The sequence below is a fragment of the Schistocerca americana genome, chromosome 1 (assembly GCF_021461395.2).
Source record: "Schistocerca americana isolate TAMUIC-IGC-003095 chromosome 1, iqSchAmer2.1, whole genome shotgun sequence".
Lineage (NCBI taxonomy): Eukaryota > Metazoa > Arthropoda > Insecta > Orthoptera > Acrididae > Schistocerca > Schistocerca americana.
The window spans coordinates 109199151-109219997 of NC_060119.1; the positions used below are offsets into that span (position 1 = coordinate 109199151).

The following is a 20847-nucleotide window of genomic DNA, read 5'->3' on the forward strand; positions in this document are numbered from 1 at the left end:
AACAGACACGATACATCACTCCGAATCGCTCTGTTTACCATGGCCCTACTGATTGAAACACCTGCGTATTGACAGAGTTGCTCTGTACAATCGTAGTAACACAGTCCTGCTATTAGATTCGCTCACGTGCGCTGCTTACAGATAAATGGGAATTACGCTCTTTAGAACAGCATCCACTCACAAAGTGGTAAACGACACACTGGAAACACTGTATGATTAGTCACATTTTTTGACTTTGGTTGACTGCTGTGTCACAGCCGGTCCCCATCATATGTATACACTCCAACGGACGTGTGTGCCCTGTTAGCACATTTGCCAGGAACGTTAGCTGCATCACCTCCCTGTCAATTTCATGCCGTCCTCGAAGCGTCAGCCATTGCTTGGTGACAGTGTGTTTCGATGAGACGTGGACAGATGATGCATCTCTCTCGCCGTCAGTTATAGGCGGGAATCATACTTAATGTAGTTTTCTGCAAGCGTCAGCGGAGCGTCAGACGTCTCTGTCTGGTCTTCTCCCTTCATGCATCCAGCAAGTCCCCTCCTGACAGTCCCCAGCAAAAGCCCCCTGCGCTGAAGCGAATATTGCCGCCGTTTCTATAGATACAGAGTGCCATTGTTTAATGGGAACAGTTAAGGAACCATAGTACTATATCTTGTTGTGAAACAGTCTACTTTTCTCACTTGTGGCCGAGAAAACTGAAACCCTCTCAGCTTGGGCTGGAAGAATTAAAGATCATGACTGGGATTACATACATTGACTCGTGAAGTAATACAAAATTATTTCACTCTTCATTGTATTTGTTTCTGTACAAAATGTGCGTTCTATTGCTATATTTCTATCTGTAGGTAAAAATTGGGTATTGAAAGAAAATTTGCGTGAACAGGCACGTGAAGATATGGTTCCGTTTTTACAGCATTTACACATAACAGCGTCATGGATAACAGATCTACGAGAATTTTGCTTGTATGTGTAAGGTTGACATATTTAAGCATAGAACTGAGGTCACAACAATTTTCACCTTTTGAAGACGCTTGTGGTTACCCATATGTCAATACCCATCTCGTGATTGGCACATGTTTTTAAAAATTGCCCGTCCCTTGTGGGGATCGAACCCACGACCTTTGGATTAGAAGTCCAACGCGCTATCCTCTGCGCCAAAGGGACGCTGTGCAAGTGACGGGCTCAGATGTAAGAGATTCTGCAAGACATGACCCGTGCTACATGTCTCGCGTTACTTTTCTGATAGGCTTACTTTCATATTTCTCTGAAGCAATTACATCAAAGACTCATTATTTATGTAACAGACACGATACATCACTCCGAATCGCTCTGTTTACCATGGCCCTACTGATTGAAACACCTGCGTATTGACAGAGTTGCTCTGTACAATCGTAGTAACACAGTCCTGCTATTAGATTCGCTCACGTGCGCTGCTTACAGATAAATGGGAATTACGCTCTTTAGAACAGCATCCACTCACAAAGTGGTAAACGACACACTGGAAACACTGTATGATTAGTCACATTTTTTGACTTTGGTTGACTGCTGTGTCACAGCCGGTCCCCATCATATGTATACACTCCAACGGACGTGTGTGCCCTGTTAGCACATTTGCCAGGAACGTTAGCTGCATCACCTCCCTGTCAATTTCATGCCGTCCTCGAAGCGTCAGCCATTGCTTGGTGACAGTGTGTTTCGATGAGACGTGGACAGATGATGCATCTCTCTCGCCGTCAGTTATAGGCGGGAATCATACTTAATGTAGTTTTCTGCAAGCGTCAGCGGAGCGTCAGACGTCTCTGTCTGGTCTTCTCCCTTCATGCATCCAGCAAGTCCCCTCCTGACAGTCCCCAGCAAAAGCCCCCTGCGCTGAAGCGAATATTGCCGCCGTTTCTATAGATACAGAGTGCCATTGTTTAATGGGAACAGTTAAGGAACCATAGTACTATATCTTGTTGTGAAACAGTCTACTTTTCTCACTTGTGGCCGAGAAAACTGAAACCCTCTCAGCTTGGGCTGGAAGAATTAAAGATCATGACTGGGATTACATACATTGACTCGTGAAGTAATACAAAATTATTTCACTCTTCATTGTATTTGTTTCTGTACAAAATGTGCGTTCTATTGCTATATTTCTATCTGTAGGTAAAAATTGGGTATTGAAAGAAAATTTGCGTGAACAGGCACGTGAAGATATGGTTCCGTTTTTACAGCATTTACACATAACAGCGTCATGGATAACAGATCTACGAGAATTTTGCTTGTATGTGTAAGGTTGACATATTTAAGCATAGAACTGAGGTCACAACAATTTTCACCTTTTGAAGACGCTTGTGGTTACCCATATGTCAATACCCATCTCGTGATTGGCACATGTTTTTAAAAATTGCCCGTCCCTTGTGGGGATCGAACCCACGACCTTTGGATTAGAAGTCCAACGCGCTATCCTCTGCGCCAAAGGGACGCTGTGCAAGTGACGGGCTCAGATGTAAGAGATTCTGCAAGACATGACCCGTGCTACATGTCTCGCGTTACTTTTCTGATAGGCTTACTTTCATATTTCTCTGAAGCAATTACATCAAAGACTCATTATTTATGTAACAGACACGATACATCACTCCGAATCGCTCTGTTTACCATGGCCCTACTGATTGAAACACCTGCGTATTGACAGAGTTGCTCTGTACAATCGTAGTAACACAGTCCTGCTATTAGATTCGCTCACGTGCGCTGCTTACAGATAAATGGGAATTACGCTCTTTAGAACAGCATCCACTCACAAAGTGGTAAACGACACACTGGAAACACTGTATGATTAGTCACATTTTTTGACTTTGGTTGACTGCTGTGTCACAGCCGGTCCCCATCATATGTATACACTCCAACGGACGTGTGTGCCCTGTTAGCACATTTGCCAGGAACGTTAGCTGCATCACCTCCCTGTCAATTTCATGCCGTCCTCGAAGCGTCAGCCATTGCTTGGTGACAGTGTGTTTCGATGAGACGTGGACAGATGATGCATCTCTCTCGCCGTCAGTTATAGGCGGGAATCATACTTAATGTAGTTTTCTGCAAGCGTCAGCGGAGCGTCAGACGTCTCTGTCTGGTCTTCTCCCTTCATGCATCCAGCAAGTCCCCTCCTGACAGTCCCCAGCAAAAGCCCCCTGCGCTGAAGCGAATATTGCCGCCGTTTCTATAGATACAGAGTGCCATTGTTTAATGGGAACAGTTAAGGAACCATAGTACTATATCTTGTTGTGAAACAGTCTACTTTTCTCACTTGTGGCCGAGAAAACTGAAACCCTCTCAGCTTGGGCTGGAAGAATTAAAGATCATGACTGGGATTACATACATTGACTCGTGAAGTAATACAAAATTATTTCACTCTTCATTGTATTTGTTTCTGTACAAAATGTGCGTTCTATTGCTATATTTCTATCTGTAGGTAAAAATTGGGTATTGAAAGAAAATTTGCGTGAACAGGCACGTGAAGATATGGTTCCGTTTTTACAGCATTTACACATAACAGCGTCATGGATAACAGATCTACGAGAATTTTGCTTGTATGTGTAAGGTTGACATATTTAAGCATAGAACTGAGGTCACAACAATTTTCACCTTTTGAAGACGCTTGTGGTTACCCATATGTCAATACCCATCTCGTGATTGGCACATGTTTTTAAAAATTGCCCGTCCCTTGTGGGGATCGAACCCACGACCTTTGGATTAGAAGTCCAACGCGCTATCCTCTGCGCCAAAGGGACGCTGTGCAAGTGACGGGCTCAGATGTAAGAGATTCTGCAAGACATGACCCGTGCTACATGTCTCGCGTTACTTTTCTGATAGGCTTACTTTCATATTTCTCTGAAGCAATTACATCAAAGACTCATTATTTATGTAACAGACACGATACATCACTCCGAATCGCTCTGTTTACCATGGCCCTACTGATTGAAACACCTGCGTATTGACAGAGTTGCTCTGTACAATCGTAGTAACACAGTCCTGCTATTAGATTCGCTCACGTGCGCTGCTTACAGATAAATGGGAATTACGCTCTTTAGAACAGCATCCACTCACAAAGTGGTAAACGACACACTGGAAACACTGTATGATTAGTCACATTTTTTGACTTTGGTTGACTGCTGTGTCACAGCCGGTCCCCATCATATGTATACACTCCAACGGACGTGTGTGCCCTGTTAGCACATTTGCCAGGAACGTTAGCTGCATCACCTCCCTGTCAATTTCATGCCGTCCTCGAAGCGTCAGCCATTGCTTGGTGACAGTGTGTTTCGATGAGACGTGGACAGATGATGCATCTCTCTCGCCGTCAGTTATAGGCGGGAATCATACTTAATGTAGTTTTCTGCAAGCGTCAGCGGAGCGTCAGACGTCTCTGTCTGGTCTTCTCCCTTCATGCATCCAGCAAGTCCCCTCCTGACAGTCCCCAGCAAAAGCCCCCTGCGCTGAAGCGAATATTGCCGCCGTTTCTATAGATACAGAGTGCCATTGTTTAATGGGAACAGTTAAGGAACCATAGTACTATATCTTGTTGTGAAACAGTCTACTTTTCTCACTTGTGGCCGAGAAAACTGAAACCCTCTCAGCTTGGGCTGGAAGAATTAAAGATCATGACTGGGATTACATACATTGACTCGTGAAGTAATACAAAATTATTTCACTCTTCATTGTATTTGTTTCTGTACAAAATGTGCGTTCTATTGCTATATTTCTATCTGTAGGTAAAAATTGGGTATTGAAAGAAAATTTGCGTGAACAGGCACGTGAAGATATGGTTCCGTTTTTACAGCATTTACACATAACAGCGTCATGGATAACAGATCTACGAGAATTTTGCTTGTATGTGTAAGGTTGACATATTTAAGCATAGAACTGAGGTCACAACAATTTTCACCTTTTGAAGACGCTTGTGGTTACCCATATGTCAATACCCATCTCGTGATTGGCACATGTTTTTAAAAATTGCCCGTCCCTTGTGGGGATCGAACCCACGACCTTTGGATTAGAAGTCCAACGCGCTATCCTCTGCGCCAAAGGGACGCTGTGCAAGTGACGGGCTCAGATGTAAGAGATTCTGCAAGACATGACCCGTGCTACATGTCTCGCGTTACTTTTCTGATAGGCTTACTTTCATATTTCTCTGAAGCAATTACATCAAAGACTCATTATTTATGTAACAGACACGATACATCACTCCGAATCGCTCTGTTTACCATGGCCCTACTGATTGAAACACCTGCGTATTGACAGAGTTGCTCTGTACAATCGTAGTAACACAGTCCTGCTATTAGATTCGCTCACGTGCGCTGCTTACAGATAAATGGGAATTACGCTCTTTAGAACAGCATCCACTCACAAAGTGGTAAACGACACACTGGAAACACTGTATGATTAGTCACATTTTTTGACTTTGGTTGACTGCTGTGTCACAGCCGGTCCCCATCATATGTATACACTCCAACGGACGTGTGTGCCCTGTTAGCACATTTGCCAGGAACGTTAGCTGCATCACCTCCCTGTCAATTTCATGCCGTCCTCGAAGCGTCAGCCATTGCTTGGTGACAGTGTGTTTCGATGAGACGTGGACAGATGATGCATCTCTCTCGCCGTCAGTTATAGGCGGGAATCATACTTAATGTAGTTTTCTGCAAGCGTCAGCGGAGCGTCAGACGTCTCTGTCTGGTCTTCTCCCTTCATGCATCCAGCAAGTCCCCTCCTGACAGTCCCCAGCAAAAGCCCCCTGCGCTGAAGCGAATATTGCCGCCGTTTCTATAGATACAGAGTGCCATTGTTTAATGGGAACAGTTAAGGAACCGTAGTACTATATCTTGTTGTGAAACAGTCTACTTTTCTCACTTGTGGCCGAGAAAACTGAAACCCTCTCAGCTTGGGCTGGAAGAATTAAAGATCATGACTGGGATTACATACATTGACTCGTGAAGTAATACAAAATTATTTCACTCTTCATTGTATTTGTTTCTGTACAAAATGTGCGTTCTATTGCTATATTTCTATCTGTAGGTAAAAATTGGGTATTGAAAGAAAATTTGCGTGAACAGGCACGTGAAGATATGGTTCCGTTTTTACAGCATTTACACATAACAGCGTCATGGATAACAGATCTACGAGAATTTTGCTTGTATGTGTAAGGTTGACATATTTAAGCATAGAACTGAGGTCACAACAATTTTCACCTTTTGAAGACGCTTGTGGTTACCCATATGTCAATACCCATCTCGTGATTGGCACATGTTTTTAAAAATTGCCCGTCCCTTGTGGGGATCGAACCCACGACCTTTGGATTAGAAGTCCAACGCGCTATCCTCTGCGCCAAAGGGACGCTGTGCAAGTGACGGGCTCAGATGTAAGAGATTCTGCAAGACATGACCCGTGCTACATGTCTCGCGTTACTTTTCTGATAGGCTTACTTTCATATTTCTCTGAAGCAATTACATCAAAGACTCATTATTTATGTAACAGACACGATACATCACTCCGAATCGCTCTGTTTACCATGGCCCTACTGATTGAAACACCTGCGTATTGACAGAGTTGCTCTGTACAATCGTAGTAACACAGTCCTGCTATTAGATTCGCTCACGTGCGCTGCTTACAGATAAATGGGAATTACGCTCTTTAGAACAGCATCCACTCACAAAGTGGTAAACGACACACTGGAAACACTGTATGATTAGTCACATTTTTTGACTTTGGTTGACTGCTGTGTCACAGCCGGTCCCCATCATATGTATACACTCCAACGGACGTGTGTGCCCTGTTAGCACATTTGCCAGGAACGTTAGCTGCATCACCTCCCTGTCAATTTCATGCCGTCCTCGAAGCGTCAGCCATTGCTTGGTGACAGTGTGTTTCGATGAGACGTGGACAGATGATGCATCTCTCTCGCCGTCAGTTATAGGCGGGAATCATACTTAATGTAGTTTTCTGCAAGCGTCAGCGGAGCGTCAGACGTCTCTGTCTGGTCTTCTCCCTTCATGCATCCAGCAAGTCCCCTCCTGACAGTCCCCAGCAAAAGCCCCCTGCGCTGAAGCGAATATTGCCGCCGTTTCTATAGATACAGAGTGCCATTGTTTAATGGGAACAGTTAAGGAACCATAGTACTATATCTTGTTGTGAAACAGTCTACTTTTCTCACTTGTGGCCGAGAAAACTGAAACCCTCTCAGCTTGGGCTGGAAGAATTAAAGATCATGACTGGGATTACATACATTGACTCGTGAAGTAATACAAAATTATTTCACTCTTCATTGTATTTGTTTCTGTACAAAATGTGCGTTCTATTGCTATATTTCTATCTGTAGGTAAAAATTGGGTATTGAAAGAAAATTTGCGTGAACAGGCACGTGAAGATATGGTTCCGTTTTTACAGCATTTACACATAACAGCGTCATGGATAACAGATCTACGAGAATTTTGCTTGTATGTGTAAGGTTGACATATTTAAGCATAGAACTGAGGTCACAACAATTTTCACCTTTTGAAGACGCTTGTGGTTACCCATATGTCAATACCCATCTCGTGATTGGCACATGTTTTTAAAAATTGCCCGTCCCTTGTGGGGATCGAACCCACTACCTTTGGATTAGAAGTCCAACGCGCTATCCTCTGCGCCAAAGGGACGCTGTGCAAGTGACGGGCTCAGATGTAAGAGATTCTGCAAGACATGACCCGTGCTACATGTCTCGCGTTACTTTTCTGATAGGCTTACTTTCATATTTCTCTGAAGCAATTACATCAAAGACTCATTATTTATGTAACAGACACGATACATCACTCCGAATCGCTCTGTTTACCATGGCCCTACTGATTGAAACACCTGCGTATTGACAGAGTTGCTCTGTACAATCGTAGTAACACAGTCCTGCTATTAGATTCCCTCACGTGCGCTGCTTACAGATAAATGGGAATTACGCTCTTTAGAACAGCATCCACTCACAAAGTGGTAAACGACACACTGGAAACACTGTATGATTAGTCACATTTTTTGACTTTGGTTGACTGCTGTGTCACAGCCGGTCCCCATCATATGTATACACTCCAACGGACGTGTGTGCCCTGTTAGCACATTTGCCAGGAACGTTAGCTGCATCACCTCCCTGTCAATTTCATGCCGTCCTCGAAGCGTCAGCCATTGCTTGGTGACAGTGTGTTTCGATGAGACGTGGACAGATGATGCATCTCTCTCGCCGTCAGTTATAGGCGGGAATCATACTTAATGTAGTTTTCTGCAAGCGTCAGCGGAGCGTCAGACGTCTCTGTCTGGTCTTCTCCCTTCATGCATCCAGCAAGTCCCCTCCTGACAGTCCCCAGCAAAAGCCCCCTGCGCTGAAGCGAATATTGCCGCCGTTTCTATAGATACAGAGTGCCATTGTTTAATGGGAACAGTTAAGGAACCATAGTACTATATCTTGTTGTGAAACAGTCTACTTTTCTCACTTGTGGCCGAGAAAACTGAAACCCTCTCAGCTTGGGCTGGAAGAATTAAAGATCATGACTGGGATTACATACATTGACTCGTGAAGTAATACAAAATTATTTCACTCTTCATTGTATTTGTTTCTGTACAAAATGTGCGTTCTATTGCTATATTTCTATCTGTAGGTAAAAATTGGGTATTGAAAGAAAATTTGCGTGAACAGGCACGTGAAGATATGGTTCCGTTTTTACAGCATTTACACATAACAGCGTCATGGATAACAGATCTACGAGAATTTTGCTTGTATGTGTAAGGTTGACATATTTAAGCATAGAACTGAGGTCACAACAATTTTCACCTTTTGAAGACGCTTGTGGTTACCCATATGTCAATACCCATCTCGTGATTGGCACATGTTTTTAAAAATTGCCCGTCCCTTGTGGGGATCGAACCCACGACCTTTGGATTAGAAGTCCAACGCGCTATCCTCTGCGCCAAAGGGACGCTGTGCAAGTGACGGGCTCAGATGTAAGAGATTCTGCAAGACATGACCCGTGCTACATGTCTCGCGTTACTTTTCTGATAGGCTTACTTTCATATTTCTCTGAAGCAATTACATCAAAGACTCATTATTTATGTAACAGACACGATACATCACTCCGAATCGCTCTGTTTACCATGGCCCTACTGATTGAAACACCTGCGTATTGACAGAGTTGCTCTGTACAATCGTAGTAACACAGTCCTGCTATTAGATTCGCTCACGTGCGCTGCTTACAGATAAATGGGAATTACGCTCTTTAGAACAGCATCCACTCACAAAGTGGTAAACGACACACTGGAAACACTGTATGATTAGTCACATTTTTTGACTTTGGTTGACTGCTGTGTCACAGCCGGTCCCCATCATATGTATACACTCCAACGGACGTGTGTGCCCTGTTAGCACATTTGCCAGGAACGTTAGCTGCATCACCTCCCTGTCAATTTCATGCCGTCCTCGAAGCGTCAGCCATTGCTTGGTGACAGTGTGTTTCGATGAGACGTGGACAGATGATGCATCTCTCTCGCCGTCAGTTATAGGCGGGAATCATACTTAATGTAGTTTTCTGCAAGCGTCAGCGGAGCGTCAGACGTCTCTGTCTGGTCTTCTCCCTTCATGCATCCAGCAAGTCCCCTCCTGACAGTCCCCAGCAAAAGCCCCCTGCGCTGAAGCGAATATTGCCGCCGTTTCTATAGATACAGAGTGCCATTGTTTAATGGGAACAGTTAAGGAACCATAGTACTATATCTTGTTGTGAAACAGTCTACTTTTCTCACTTGTGGCCGAGAAAACTGAAACCCTCTCAGCTTGGGCTGGAAGAATTAAAGATCATGACTGGGATTACATACATTGACTCGTGAAGTAATACAAAATTATTTCACTCTTCATTGTATTTGTTTCTGTACAAAATGTGCGTTCTATTGCTATATTTCTATCTGTAGGTAAAAATTGGGTATTGAAAGAAAATTTGCGTGAACAGGCACGTGAAGATATGGTTCCGTTTTTACAGCATTTACACATAACAGCGTCATGGATAACAGATCTACGAGAATTTTGCTTGTATGTGTAAGGTTGACATATTTAAGCATAGAACTGAGGTCACAACAATTTTCACCTTTTGAAGACGCTTGTGGTTACCCATATGTCAATACCCATCTCGTGATTGGCACATGTTTTTAAAAATTGCCCGTCCCTTGTGGGGATCGAACCCACGACCTTTGGATTAGAAGTCCAACGCGCTATCCTCTGCGCCAAAGGGACGCTGTGCAAGTGACGGGCTCAGATGTAAGAGATTCTGCAAGACATGACCCGTGCTACATGTCTCGCGTTACTTTTCTGATAGGCTTACTTTCATATTTCTCTGAAGCAATTACATCAAAGACTCATTATTTATGTAACAGACACGATACATCACTCCGAATCGCTCTGTTTACCATGGCCCTACTGATTGAAACACCTGCGTATTGACAGAGTTGCTCTGTACAATCGTAGTAACACAGTCCTGCTATTAGATTCGCTCACGTGCGCTGCTTACAGATAAATGGGAATTACGCTCTTTAGAACAGCATCCACTCACAAAGTGGTAAACGACACACTGGAAACACTGTATGATTAGTCACATTTTTTGACTTTGGTTGACTGCTGTGTCACAGCCGGTCCCCATCATATGTATACACTCCAACGGACGTGTGTGCCCTGTTAGCACATTTGCCAGGAACGTTAGCTGCATCACCTCCCTGTCAATTTCATGCCGTCCTCGAAGCGTCAGCCATTGCTTGGTGACAGTGTGTTTCGATGAGACGTGGACAGATGATGCATCTCTCTCGCCGTCAGTTATAGGCGGGAATCATACTTAATGTAGTTTTCTGCAAGCGTCAGCGGAGCGTCAGACGTCTCTGTCTGGTCTTCTCCCTTCATGCATCCAGCAAGTCCCCTCCTGACAGTCCCCAGCAAAAGCCCCCTGCGCTGAAGCGAATATTGCCGCCGTTTCTATAGATACAGAGTGCCATTGTTTAATGGGAACAGTTAAGGAACCATAGTACTATATCTTGTTGTGAAACAGTCTACTTTTCTCACTTGTGGCCGAGAAAACTGAAACCCTCTCAGCTTGGGCTGGAAGAATTAAAGATCATGACTGGGATTACATACATTGACTCGTGAAGTAATACAAAATTATTTCACTCTTCATTGTATTTGTTTCTGTACAAAATGTGCGTTCTATTGCTATATTTCTATCTGTAGGTAAAAATTGGGTATTGAAAGAAAATTTGCGTGAACAGGCACGTGAAGATATGGTTCCGTTTTTACAGCATTTACACATAACAGCGTCATGGATAACAGATCTACGAGAATTTTGCTTGTATGTGTAAGGTTGACATATTTAAGCATAGAACTGAGGTCACAACAATTTTCACCTTTTGAAGACGCTTGTGGTTACCCATATGTCAATACCCATCTCGTGATTGGCACATGTTTTTAAAAATTGCCCGTCCCTTGTGGGGATCGAACCCACGACCTTTGGATTAGAAGTCCAACGCGCTATCCTCTGCGCCAAAGGGACGCTGTGCAAGTGACGGGCTCAGATGTAAGAGATTCTGCAAGACATGACCCGTGCTACATGTCTCGCGTTACTTTTCTGATAGGCTTACTTTCATATTTCTCTGAAGCAATTACATCAAAGACTCATTATTTATGTAACAGACACGATACATCACTCCGAATCGCTCTGTTTACCATGGCCCTACTGATTGAAACACCTGCGTATTGACAGAGTTGCTCTGTACAATCGTAGTAACACAGTCCTGCTATTAGATTCGCTCACGTGCGCTGCTTACAGATAAATGGGAATTACGCTCTTTAGAACAGCATCCACTCACAAAGTGGTAAACGACACACTGGAAACACTGTATGATTAGTCACATTTTTTGACTTTGGTTGACTGCTGTGTCACAGCCGGTCCCCATCATATGTATACACTCCAACGGACGTGTGTGCCCTGTTAGCACATTTGCCAGGAACGTTAGCTGCATCACCTCCCTGTCAATTTCATGCCGTCCTCGAAGCGTCAGCCATTGCTTGGTGACAGTGTGTTTCGATGAGACGTGGACAGATGATGCATCTCTCTCGCCGTCAGTTATAGGCGGGAATCATACTTAATGTAGTTTTCTGCAAGCGTCAGCGGAGCGTCAGACGTCTCTGTCTGGTCTTCTCCCTTCATGCATCCAGCAAGTCCCCTCCTGACAGTCCCCAGCAAAAGCCCCCTGCGCTGAAGCGAATATTGCCGCCGTTTCTATAGATACAGAGTGCCATTGTTTAATGGGAACAGTTAAGGAACCATAGTACTATATCTTGTTGTGAAACAGTCTACTTTTCTCACTTGTGGCCGAGAAAACTGAAACCCTCTCAGCTTGGGCTGGAAGAATTAAAGATCATGACTGGGATTACATACATTGACTCGTGAAGTAATACAAAATTATTTCACTCTTCATTGTATTTGTTTCTGTACAAAATGTGCGTTCTATTGCTATATTTCTATCTGTAGGTAAAAATTGGGTATTGAAAGAAAATTTGCGTGAACAGGCACGTGAAGATATGGTTCCGTTTTTACAGCATTTACACATAACAGCGTCATGGATAACAGATCTACGAGAATTTTGCTTGTATGTGTAAGGTTGACATATTTAAGCATAGAACTGAGGTCACAACAATTTTCACCTTTTGAAGACGCTTGTGGTTACCCATATGTCAATACCCATCTCGTGATTGGCACATGTTTTTAAAAATTGCCCGTCCCTTGTGGGGATCGAACCCACGACCTTTGGATTAGAAGTCCAACGCGCTATCCTCTGCGCCAAAGGGACGCTGTGCAAGTGACGGGCTCAGATGTAAGAGATTCTGCAAGACATGACCCGTGCTACATGTCTCGCGTTACTTTTCTGATAGGCTTACTTTCATATTTCTCTGAAGCAATTACATCAAAGACTCATTATTTATGTAACAGACACGATACATCACTCCGAATCGCTCTGTTTACCATGGCCCTACTGATTGAAACACCTGCGTATTGACAGAGTTGCTCTGTACAATCGTAGTAACACAGTCCTGCTATTAGATTCGCTCACGTGCGCTGCTTACAGATAAATGGGAATTACGCTCTTTAGAACAGCATCCACTCACAAAGTGGTAAACGACACACTGGAAACACTGTATGATTAGTCACATTTTTTGACTTTGGTTGACTGCTGTGTCACAGCCGGTCCCCATCATATGTATACACTCCAACGGACGTGTGTGCCCTGTTAGCACATTTGCCAGGAACGTTAGCTGCATCACCTCCCTGTCAATTTCATGCCGTCCTCGAAGCGTCAGCCATTGCTTGGTGACAGTGTGTTTCGATGAGACGTGGACAGATGATGCATCTCTCTCGCCGTCAGTTATAGGCGGGAATCATACTTAATGTAGTTTTCTGCAAGCGTCAGCGGAGCGTCAGACGTCTCTGTCTGGTCTTCTCCCTTCATGCATCCAGCAAGTCCCCTCCTGACAGTCCCCAGCAAAAGCCCCCTGCGCTGAAGCGAATATTGCCGCCGTTTCTATAGATACAGAGTGCCATTGTTTAATGGGAACAGTTAAGGAACCATAGTACTATATCTTGTTGTGAAACAGTCTACTTTTCTCACTTGTGGCCGAGAAAACTGAAACCCTCTCAGCTTGGGCTGGAAGAATTAAAGATCATGACTGGGATTACATACATTGACTCGTGAAGTAATACAAAATTATTTCACTCTTCATTGTATTTGTTTCTGTACAAAATGTGCGTTCTATTGCTATATTTCTATCTGTAGGTAAAAATTGGGTATTGAAAGAAAATTTGCGTGAACAGGCACGTGAAGATATGGTTCCGTTTTTACAGCATTTACACATAACAGCGTCATGGATAACAGATCTACGAGAATTTTGCTTGTATGTGTAAGGTTGACATATTTAAGCATAGAACTGAGGTCACAACAATTTTCACCTTTTGAAGACGCTTGTGGTTACCCATATGTCAATACCCATCTCGTGATTGGCACATGTTTTTAAAAATTGCCCGTCCCTTGTGGGGATCGAACCCACGACCTTTGGATTAGAAGTCCAACGCGCTATCCTCTGCGCCAAAGGGACGCTGTGCAAGTGACGGGCTCAGATGTAAGAGATTCTGCAAGACATGACCCGTGCTACATGTCTCGCGTTACTTTTCTGATAGGCTTACTTTCATATTTCTCTGAAGCAATTACATCAAAGACTCATTATTTATGTAACAGACACGATACATCACTCCGAATCGCTCTGTTTACCATGGCCCTACTGATTGAAACACCTGCGTATTGACAGAGTTGCTCTGTACAATCGTAGTAACACAGTCCTGCTATTAGATTCGCTCACGTGCGCTGCTTACAGATAAATGGGAATTACGCTCTTTAGAACAGCATCCACTCACAAAGTGGTAAACGACACACTGGAAACACTGTATGATTAGTCACATTTTTTGACTTTGGTTGACTGCTGTGTCACAGCCGGTCCCCATCATATGTATACACTCCAACGGACGTGTGTGCCCTGTTAGCACATTTGCCAGGAACGTTAGCTGCATCACCTCCCTGTCAATTTCATGCCGTCCTCGAAGCGTCAGCCATTGCTTGGTGACAGTGTGTTTCGATGAGACGTGGACAGATGATGCATCTCTCTCGCCGTCAGTTATAGGCGGGAATCATACTTAATGTAGTTTTCTGCAAGCGTCAGCGGAGCGTCAGACGTCTCTGTCTGGTCTTCTCCCTTCATGCATCCAGCAAGTCCCCTCCTGACAGTCCCCAGCAAAAGCCCCCTGCGCTGAAGCGAATATTGCCGCCGTTTCTATAGATACAGAGTGCCATTGTTTAATGGGAACAGTTAAGGAACCATAGTACTATATCTTGTTGTGAAACAGTCTACTTTTCTCACTTGTGGCCGAGAAAACTGAAACCCTCTCAGCTTGGGCTGGAAGAATTAAAGATCATGACTGGGATTACATACATTGACTCGTGAAGTAATACAAAATTATTTCACTCTTCATTGTATTTGTTTCTGTACAAAATGTGCGTTCTATTGCTATATTTCTATCTGTAGGTAAAAATTGGGTATTGAAAGAAAATTTGCGTGAACAGGCACGTGAAGATATGGTTCCGTTTTTACAGCATTTACACATAACAGCGTCATGGATAACAGATCTACGAGAATTTTGCTTGTATGTGTATGGTTGACATATTTAAGCATAGAACTGAGGTCACAACAATTTTCACCTCTTGAAGACGCTTGTGGTTACCCATATGTCAATACCCATCTCGTGATTGGCACATGTTTTTAAAAATTGCCCGTCCCTTGTGGGGATCGAACCCACGACCTTTGGATTAGAAGTCCAACGCGCTATCCTCTGCGCCAAAGGGACGCTGTGCAAGTGACGGGCTCAGATGTAAGAGATTCTGCAAGACATGACCCGTGCTACATGTCTCGCGTTACTTTTCTGATAGGCTTACTTTCATATTTCTCTGAAGCAATTACATCAAAGACTCATTATTTATGTAACAGACACGATACATCACTCCGAATCGCTCTGTTTACCATGGCCCTACTGATTGAAACACCTGCGTATTGACAGAGTTGCTCTGTACAATCGTAGTAACACAGTCCTGCTATTAGATTCGCTCACGTGCGCTGCTTACAGATAAATGGGAATTACGCTCTTTAGAACAGCATCCACTCACAAAGTGGTAAACGACACACTGGAAACACTGTATGATTAGTCACATTTTTTGACTTTGGTTGACTGCTGTGTCACAGCCGGTCCCCATCATATGTATACACTCCAACGGACGTGTGTGCCCTGTTAGCACATTTGCCAGGAACGTTAGCTGCATCACCTCCCTGTCAATTTCATGCCGTCCTCGAAGCGTCAGCCATTGCTTGGTGACAGTGTGTTTCGATGAGACGTGGACAGATGATGCATCTCTCTCGCCGTCAGTTATAGGCGGGAATCATACTTAATGTAGTTTTCTGCAAGCGTCAGCGGAGCGTCAGACGTCTCTGTCTGGTCTTCTCCCTTCATGCATCCAGCAAGTCCCCTCCTGACAGTCCCCAGCAAAAGCCCCCTGCGCTGAAGCGAATATTGCCGCCGTTTCTATAGATACAGAGTGCCATTGTTTAATGGGAACAGTTAAGGAACCATAGTACTATATCTTGTTGTGAAACAGTCTACTTTTCTCACTTGTGGCCGAGAAAACTGAAACCCTCTCAGCTTGGGCTGGAAGAATTAAAGATCATGACTGGGATTACATACATTGACTCGTGAAGTAATACAAAATTATTTCACTCTTCATTGTATTTGTTTCTGTACAAAATGTGCGTTCTATTGCTATATTTCTATCTGTAGGTAAAAATTGGGTATTGAAAGAAAATTTGCGTGAACAGGCACGTGAAGATATGGTTCCGTTTTTACAGCATTTACACATAACAGCGTCATGGATAACAGATCTACGAGAATTTTGCTTGTATGTGTAAGGTTGACATATTTAAGCATAGAACTGAGGTCACAACAATTTTCACCTTTTGAAGACGCTTGTGGTTACCCATATGTCAATACCCATCTCGTGATTGGCACATGTTTTTAAAAATTGCCCGTCCCTTGTGGGGATCGAACCCACGACCTTTGGATTAGAAGTCCAACGCGCTATCCTCTGCGCCAAAGGGACGCTGTGCAAGTGACGGGCTCAGATGTAAGAGATTCTGCAAGACATGACCCGTGCTACATGTCTCGCGTTACTTTTCTGATAGGCTTACTTTCATATTTCTCTGAAGCAATTACATCAAAGACTCATTATTTATGTAACAGACACGATACATCACTCCGAATCGCTCTGTTTACCATGGCCCTACTGATTGAAACACCTGCGTATTGACAGAGTTGCTCTGTACAATCGTAGTAACACAGTCCTGCTATTAGATTCGCTCACGTGCGCTGCTTACAGATAAATGGGAATTACGCTCTTTAGAACAGCATCCACTCACAAAGTGGTAAACGACACACTGGAAACACTGTATGATTAGTCACATTTTTTGACTTTGGTTGACTGCTGTGTCACAGCCGGTCCCCATCATATGTATACACTCCAACGGACGTGTGTGCCCTGTTAGCACATTTGCCAGGAACGTTAGCTGCATCACCTCCCTGTCAATTTCATGCCGTCCTCGAAGCGTCAGCCATTGCTTGGTGACAGTGTGTTTCGATGAGACGTGGACAGATGATGCATCTCTCTCGCCGTCAGTTATAGGCGGGAATCATACTTAATGTAGTTTTCTGCAAGCGTCAGCGGAGCGTCAGACGTCTCTGTCTGGTCTTCTCCCTTCATGCATCCAGCAAGTCCCCTCCTGACAGTCCCCAGCAAAAGCCCCCTGCGCTGAAGCGAATATTGCCGCCGTTTCTATAGATACAGAGTGCCATTGTTTAATGGGAACAGTTAAGGAACCATAGTACTATATCTTGTTGTGAAACAGTCTACTTTTCTCACTTGTGGCCGAGAAAACTGAAACCCTCTCAGCTTGGGCTGGAAGAATTAAAGATCATGACTGGGATTACATACATTGACTCGTGAAGTAATACAAAATTATTTCACTCTTCATTGTATTTGTTTCTGTACAAAATGTGCGTTCTATTGCTATATTTCTATCTGTAGGTAAAAATTGGGTATTGAAAGAAAATTTGCGTGAACAGGCACGTGAAGATATGGTTCCGTTTTTACAGCATTTACACATAACAGCGTCATGGATAACAGATCTACGAGAATTTTGCTTGTATGTGTAAGGTTGACATATTTAAGCATAGAACTGAGGTCACAACAATTTTCACCTTTTGAAGACGCTTGTGGTTACCCATATGTCAATACCCATCTCGTGATTGGCACATGTTTTTAAAAATTGCCCGTCCCTTGTGGGGATCGAACCCACGACCTTTGGATTAGAAGTCCAACGCGCTATCCTCTGCGCCAAAGGGACGCTGTGCAAGTGACGGGCTCAGATGTAAGAGATTCTGCAAGACATGACCCGTGCTACATGTCTCGCGTTACTTTTCTGATAGGCTTACTTTCATATTTCTCTGAAGCAATTACATCAAAGACTCATTATTTATGTAACAGACACGATACATCACTCCGAATCGCTCTGTTTACCATGGCCCTACTGATTGAAACACCTGCGTATTGACAGAGTTGCTCTGTACAATCGTAGTAACACAGTCCTGCTATTAGATTCGCTCACGTGCGCTGCTTACAGATAAATGGGAATTACGCTCTTTAGAACAGCATCCACTCACAAAGTGGTAAACGACACACTGGAAACACTGTATGATTAGTCACATTTTTTGACTTTGGTTGACTGCTGTGTCACAGCCGGTCCCCATCATATGTATACACTCCAACGGACGTGTGTGCCCTGTTAGCACATTTGCCAGGAACGTTAGCTGCATCACCTCCCTGTCAATTTCATGCCGTCCTCGAAGCGTCAGCCATTGCTTGGTGACAGTGTGTTTCGATGAGACGTGGACAGATGATGCATCTCTCTCGCCGTCAGTTATAGGCGGGAATCATACTTAATGTAGTTTTCTGCAAGCGTCAGCGGAGCGTCAGACGTCTCTGTCTGGTCTTCTCCCTTCATGCATCCAGCAAGTCCCCTCCTGACAGTCCCCAGCAAAAGCCCCCTGCGCTGAAGCGAATATTGCCGCCGTTTCTATAGATACAGAGTGCCATTGTTTAATGGGAACAGTTAAGGAACCATAGTACTATATCTTGTTGTGAAACAGTCTACTTTTCTCACTTGTGGCCGAGAAAACTGAAACCCTCTCAGCTTGGGCTGGAAGAATTAAAGATCATGACTGGGATTACATACATTGACTCGTGAAGTAATACAAAATTATTTCACTCTTCATTGTATTTGTTTCTGTACAAAATGTGCGTTCTATTGCTATATTTCTATCTGTAGGTAAAAATTGGGTATTGAAAGAAAATTTGCGTGAACAGGCACGTGAAGATATGGTTCCGTTTTTACAGCATTTACACATAACAGCGTCATGGATAACAGATCTACGAGAATTTTGCTTGTATGTGTAAGGTTGACATATTTAAGCATAGAACTGAGGTCACAACAATTTTCACCTTTTGAAGACGCTTGTGGTTACCCATATGTCAATACCCATCTCGTGATTGGCACATGTTTTTAAAAATTGCCCGTCCCTTGTGGGGATCGAACCCACGACCTTTGGATTAGAAGTCCAACGCGCTATCCTCTGCGCCAAAGGGACGCTGTGCAAGTGACGGGCTCAGATGTAAGAGATTCTGCAAGACATGACCCGTGCTACATGTCTCGCGTTACTTTTCTGATAGGCTTACTTTCATATTTCTCTGAAGCAATTACATCAAAGACTCATTATTTATGTAACAGACACGATACATCACTCCGAATCGCTCTGTTTACCATGGCCCTACTGATTGAAACACCTGCGTATTGACAGAGTTGCTCTGTACAATCGTAGTAACACAGTCCTGCTATTAGATTCGCTCACGTGCGCTGCTTACAGATAAATGGGAATTACGCTCTTTAGAACAGCATCCACTCACAAAGTGGTAAACGACACACTGGAAACACTGTATGATTAGTCACATTTTTTGACTTTGGTTGACTGCTGTGTCACAGCCGGTCCCCATCATATGTATACACTCCAACGGACGTGTGTGCCCTGTTAGCACATTTGCCAGGAACGTTAGCTGCATCACCTCCCTGTCAATTTCATGCCGTCCTCGAAGCGTCAGCCATTGCTTGGTGACAGTGTGTTTCGATGAGACGTGGACAGATGATGCATCTCTCTCGCCGTCAGTTATAGGCGGGAATCATACTTAATGTAGTTTTCTGCAAGCGTCAGCGGAGCGTCAGACGTCTCTGTCTGGTCTTCTCCCTTCATGCATCCAGCAAGTCCCCTCCTGACAGTCCCCAGCAAAAGCCCCCTGCGCTGAAGCGAATATTGCCGCCGTTTCTATAGATACAGAGTGCCATTGTTTAATGGGAACAGTTAAGGAACCATAGTACTATATCTTGTTGTGAAACAGTCTACTTTTCTCACTTGTGGCCGAGAAAACTGAAACCCTCTCAGCTTGGGCTGGAAGAATTAAAGATCATGACTGGGATTACATACATTGACTCGTGAAGTAATACAAAATTATTTCACTCTTCATTGTATTTGTTTCTGTACAAAATGTGCGTTCTATTGCTATATTTCTATCTGTAGGTAAAAATTGGGTATTGAAAGAAAATTTGCGTGAACAGGCACGTGAAGATATGGTTCCGTTTTTACAGCATTTACACATAACAGCGTCATGGATAACAGATCTACGAGAATTTTGCTTGTATGTGTAAGGTTGACATATTTAAGCATAGAACTGAGGTCACAACAATTTTCACCTTTTGAAGACGCTTGTGGTTACCCATATGTCAATACCCATCTCGTGATTGGCACATGTTTTTAAAAATTGCCCGTCCCTTGTGGGGATCGAACCCACGACCTTTGGATTAGAAGTCCAACGCGCTATCCTCTGCGCCAAAGGGACGCTGTGCAAGTGACGGGCTCAGATGTAAGAGATTCTGCAAGACATGACCCGTGCTACATGTCTCGCGTTACTTTTCTGATAGGCTTACTTTCATATTTCTCTGAAGCAATTACATCAAAGACTCATTATTTATGTAACAGACACGATACATCACTCCGAATCGCTCTGTTTACCATGGCCCT

The 20847-nt window shown here is 43.8% G+C and overlaps 16 non-coding genes across 16 annotated transcripts; all 16 read right to left on the reverse strand.

The window, feature by feature from the left end:
* Window positions 1-1092: 1092 nt before the first annotated feature.
* On the reverse strand, window positions 1093-1165 carry Trnar-ucu. Its single transcript has one exon. It is a non-coding gene; the product is annotated as a tRNA-Arg (tRNA).
* A 1227-nt stretch (window positions 1166-2392) lies between these two features.
* On the reverse strand, window positions 2393-2465 carry Trnar-ucu. The gene has a single exon. It is a non-coding gene; the product is annotated as a tRNA-Arg (tRNA).
* A 1227-nt stretch (window positions 2466-3692) lies between these two features.
* Trnar-ucu lies at window positions 3693-3765 on the reverse strand. The gene has a single exon. It is a non-coding gene; the product is annotated as a tRNA-Arg (tRNA).
* A 1227-nt stretch (window positions 3766-4992) lies between these two features.
* Trnar-ucu lies at window positions 4993-5065 on the reverse strand. Its single transcript has one exon. It is a non-coding gene; the product is annotated as a tRNA-Arg (tRNA).
* Window positions 5066-6292: 1227 nt separating this feature from the next.
* On the reverse strand, window positions 6293-6365 carry Trnar-ucu. Its single transcript has one exon. It is a non-coding gene; the product is annotated as a tRNA-Arg (tRNA).
* Window positions 6366-7592: 1227 nt separating this feature from the next.
* Trnar-ucu lies at window positions 7593-7665 on the reverse strand. The gene has a single exon. It is a non-coding gene; the product is annotated as a tRNA-Arg (tRNA).
* A 1227-nt stretch (window positions 7666-8892) lies between these two features.
* Trnar-ucu lies at window positions 8893-8965 on the reverse strand. Its single transcript has one exon. It is a non-coding gene; the product is annotated as a tRNA-Arg (tRNA).
* Window positions 8966-10192: 1227 nt separating this feature from the next.
* Trnar-ucu lies at window positions 10193-10265 on the reverse strand. The gene has a single exon. It is a non-coding gene; the product is annotated as a tRNA-Arg (tRNA).
* Window positions 10266-11492: 1227 nt separating this feature from the next.
* Trnar-ucu lies at window positions 11493-11565 on the reverse strand. Its single transcript has one exon. It is a non-coding gene; the product is annotated as a tRNA-Arg (tRNA).
* A 1227-nt stretch (window positions 11566-12792) lies between these two features.
* On the reverse strand, window positions 12793-12865 carry Trnar-ucu. Its single transcript has one exon. It is a non-coding gene; the product is annotated as a tRNA-Arg (tRNA).
* Window positions 12866-14092: 1227 nt separating this feature from the next.
* Window positions 14093-14165, reverse strand: Trnar-ucu. Its single transcript has one exon. It is a non-coding gene; the product is annotated as a tRNA-Arg (tRNA).
* Window positions 14166-15392: 1227 nt separating this feature from the next.
* Trnar-ucu lies at window positions 15393-15465 on the reverse strand. The gene has a single exon. It is a non-coding gene; the product is annotated as a tRNA-Arg (tRNA).
* A 1227-nt stretch (window positions 15466-16692) lies between these two features.
* Window positions 16693-16765, reverse strand: Trnar-ucu. The gene has a single exon. It is a non-coding gene; the product is annotated as a tRNA-Arg (tRNA).
* A 1227-nt stretch (window positions 16766-17992) lies between these two features.
* On the reverse strand, window positions 17993-18065 carry Trnar-ucu. The gene has a single exon. It is a non-coding gene; the product is annotated as a tRNA-Arg (tRNA).
* Window positions 18066-19292: 1227 nt separating this feature from the next.
* Trnar-ucu lies at window positions 19293-19365 on the reverse strand. Its single transcript has one exon. It is a non-coding gene; the product is annotated as a tRNA-Arg (tRNA).
* Window positions 19366-20592: 1227 nt separating this feature from the next.
* Trnar-ucu lies at window positions 20593-20665 on the reverse strand. The gene has a single exon. It is a non-coding gene; the product is annotated as a tRNA-Arg (tRNA).
* Window positions 20666-20847: the final 182 nt, after the last annotated feature.